The 3,932-nt window shown below is 40.9% G+C and overlaps 1 non-coding gene across 1 annotated transcript; it reads right to left on the minus strand.

The window, feature by feature from the left end:
- Positions 1 to 1,466: 1,466 nt before the first annotated feature.
- LOC130959558 (small nucleolar RNA R71) lies at positions 1,467 to 1,574 on the minus strand. The gene has a single exon (XR_009078631.1). It is a non-coding gene; the product is annotated as a small nucleolar RNA R71 (small nucleolar RNA).
- Positions 1,575 to 3,932: the final 2,358 nt, after the last annotated feature.

Consider the following 3,932-nt stretch of genomic DNA (forward strand, 5'->3'; position numbering starts at 1 on the left):
TGTTTATTTGATCTTGGTTCTATTTTCAAGTCAATAGTACAGGGAACTGAAGATTCAGAACATGCAGCAGAGGAATTACACAGAAAAAGCTGGGCGTTCAAAACGCCCAGTGAAGAAGGACAGACTGGCGTTTAAACGCCAGCCAGGGTGCCTGGTTGGGCGTTTAACGCCCAAAAAGGTAGTGCATTGGGCGTTAAACGCCAGAATGTGCACCATTCTGGGCGTTTAACACCAGGATGGCACAAGGGGGAGGATTTTGTTTTCAAATCAATTTTCTTCAAGTTTTCAAAATTTTTCAAAATCAAATCTTTTTCAAATCATATCTTTTCAATCAAATGTTTTCAAAATCAATTTCTTTCCTTTTTCAAAGGTACTTGCTATCAATTAATGATTTGATTCAACATTTCAAGTATGTTGCCTTTTCTGTTGAGAAAGGTTTAATGTTTGAATCATATCTTTTCTTGATAGCCAAGTTATTAAATTTTAAAATCAAATCTTTTAAAAAAAAAAAATTGTTTTCAAATCATATCTTCTCAATCACATCTTTTTAAAACCAATCATATCTTTTTAATCACATCTTTTTCAAAATAGTTTTCAATCAAATCTTTTTGACTTCTAATTTCAAAATCTTTTTCAAAAATCACTTGATTTCTTTCCCACTCTTATTTTCGAAAATTAATTAGTGTTTTTTTTCAAAATGTTTTCAAATTCTTTAACTTAATTTTCGAAAAAGCTCCTCCTCTCTTCTCACATCCTTCTATTTATGGAGTACCACTCCTTCTCAATGCACAATTCGAACTCTATCTGATTAAGTTCGAATTCTTCTACCTCTTTCTTCTATTTTTCTGTTCTTCTGACACCTCAAGGAATCTCTATACTGTGACATAGAGGATTCCATATTTTCTTGTTCTCCTCTCTTTCATATGAGCAGGAGCAGAGACAAAGGCATTCTTGTTGAAGCTGACCCTGAACCTGAAAGGACCTTGAAGCGAAAGCTAAAAGAAGCTAAGGCACAATTCTCTATAGAGGACCTAACAGAAATCTTCAAAGAAGAAGAAGACATGGCAGCCGAAAACAACAACAATGCCAACAATGCAAGGAAGGTGCTGGGTGACTTTACTACACCTACTCCCGACTTCTATGGGAGAAGCATCTCTATCCCTGCCATTGGAGCAAACAACTTTGAGCTTAAGCCTCAATTAGTTTCTCTAATGCAACAGAATTGCAAGTTTCATGGACTTCCATTGGAAGATCCTCATCAGTTTTTAGCTGAATTCTTGCAAATCTGTGACACTGTCAAGACTAATGGGGTTGACCCTGAGGTCTACAGACTTATGCTATTCCCTTTTGCTGTAAGAGACAGAGCTAGGACATGGTTGGATTCACAACCTAAAGAAAGCCTGGACTCATGGGAAAAGCTAGTCAATGCCTTCTTGGCAAAGTTCTTTCCACCTCAAAAATTGAGTAAGCTTAGAGTGGAAGTCCAAACCTTCAGACAGAAGGATGGAGAATCCCTCTATGAAGCTTGGGAAAGATACAAACAATTGATCAGAAAATGTCCTTCTGACATGCTTTCTGAATGGAGCATCATAGGTATTTTCTATGATGGTCTCTCTGAACTATCCAAGATGTCTTTGGATAGCTCTGCTGGAGGATCTCTTCATTTGAAGAAGACGCCTACAGAAGCTCAAGAGCTGATTGAAATGGTTGCAAATAACCAATTCATGTACACTTCTGAAAGGAATCCTGTGAACAATGGGACAAATCAGAAGAAAGGAGTTCTTGAGATTGATACTCTGAATGCCATTCTGGCTCAGAACAAGATATTGACTCAACAAGTCAATTTGATCTCTCAAAGTCTGTCTGGAATGCAAAATGCACCAAGCAGTACTAAGGATGCTTCATCTGAAGAAGAAGCCTATGATCCTGAGAACCCTTCAATGGAAGAGGTGAATTACCTAGGAGAACCCTATGGAAACACCTATAATTCTTCATGGAGAAATCACCCAAATTTCTCATGGAAGAATCAAGAAAGACCTCAACAAGGTTTTAACAACAATAATGGTGGAAGAAACAGGTTTAGCAATGGCAAGCCTTTTCCATCATCTTCTCAGCAACAGACAGAGAATTCTAAGCAGAACCCCTCTGACTTAGCAACTATGGTCTCTGATCTAATCAAAACCACTCAAAGTTTCATGACTGAAACAAGGTCCTCCATTAGGAATTTGGAGGCACAAGTGGGACAGCTGAGCAAGAAAGTTACTGAACTCCCTCCTAGTACTCTCCCAAGCAATACAGAAGAAAATCCAAAAGGAGAGTGCAAGGCCATCAACATGGCCGAATTTAGAGAGGAAGGAGAGGAAGTGAACGCCACTGAGGAAGACCTCAGTGGGCGTGCACTGACCTCCATTGAGTTCCCCAATGAGGAACCATGGGAATCTGAAGCTCAAAATGAGACCATAGAGATTTCATTGGACTTACTTCTGCCTTTCATGAGCTCTGATGAGTATTCTTTCTCTGAAGAGGATGAGTATGTCACTGAAGAGCAAGTTGCTAAATACCTTGGAGCAATCATGAAGCTAAATGACAAGTTATTTGGAAATGAGACTTGGGAGAATGAACCTCCTTTGCTCACCAAAGAACTGGATGACTTGTCTAGGCAGAAATTACCTCAAAAGAGACAAGATCCTGGGAAGTTTTCAATACCTTGTACCATAGGCACCATGACCTTCAAGAAGGCTCTGTGTGACTTAGGGTCAAGTGTAAACCTCACGCCTCTCTCTGTAATGGAGAAGCTAGGGATCTTTGAGGTGGAAGCTGCAAGAATCTCATTAGAGATGGCAGACAACTCAAGAAAACAAGCTCATGGACTTGTAGAGGATGTTTTGGTGAAGATTGAAGACCATTACATCCCTGTTGATTTCATAGTCCTAGAGACTGGGAAGTGCATGGATGAAACCATCATCCTTGGCAGACCCTTCCTAGCCACAGCAAAGGCTGTGATTGATGTTGATAGAGGCGAACTGATCATTCAAGTGAATGAAGAATCCTTGGTGTTTAAAGCTCAAGGATATCCCTCTGTCATCATGGAGAGGAAGCATGAAGAGCTTCTCTCAAAACAGAGCCAAACAGAGCCCCCACAGTCAAACTCTAAGTTTGGTGTTGGGAGGCCACAACCAAACTCTAAGTTTGGTGTTGAACCCCCACATTCAAACTCTAAGTTTGGTGTTGGGAGGTTCCAACATAGCTCTGAGCATTTCTGAGGCTCCATGAGAGTCCTCTGTCAAGCTAATGACACTAAAGAAGCGCTTGTTGAGAGGCAACCCAATGTTATATTTTACATATTTTCTTTTGTTATTTTATGTTTTTTGTAGGTTGATGATCATAAGAAGTCACAAAATCAATTGAAAAAGCAAAAACAGAATGAAAAACAGGAAGAAAAACAGCACACCCTGGAGGAAGAACCTACTGGCGTTTAAACGCCAGTAAGGCTAGCAGATGGGCATTTAACGCCCAGTCTGGCACCATTCTGGGCGTTTAACGCCAGAAAGGGGCACCAGACTGGCGTTAAACGCCAGGAAAGGGCAAGAACCTGGCGTTAAACGCCAGAAATGGGCACCAGCCCGGCGTTTAACGCCAGAATTGGCTCAAAACATGATTTTGCATGCCATTTGGTGCAGGGATGACTTTTCCTTGACACCTCAGGATCTGTGGACCCCACAAGATCCCCACCAACCCCACCACCCTCATTCTTCTTCACCCATTCACCAATCACCTCAACACCTCTTCCCCAAAAACCCTTCACCTATCAAATCCCATCTTCCTCTTCACCACTTACATCCATCCTTCATAAAACCCCACCTACCTCACCATTCAAATTCAAACCACTTTACCTCCCAAACCCACCCTCACTTGACCGAACCTTACCCTTC

The sequence above is a fragment of the Arachis stenosperma genome, chromosome 10, assembly GCF_014773155.1.
Source record: "Arachis stenosperma cultivar V10309 chromosome 10, arast.V10309.gnm1.PFL2, whole genome shotgun sequence".
NCBI classification, from domain to species: domain Eukaryota; kingdom Viridiplantae; phylum Streptophyta; class Magnoliopsida; order Fabales; family Fabaceae; genus Arachis; species Arachis stenosperma.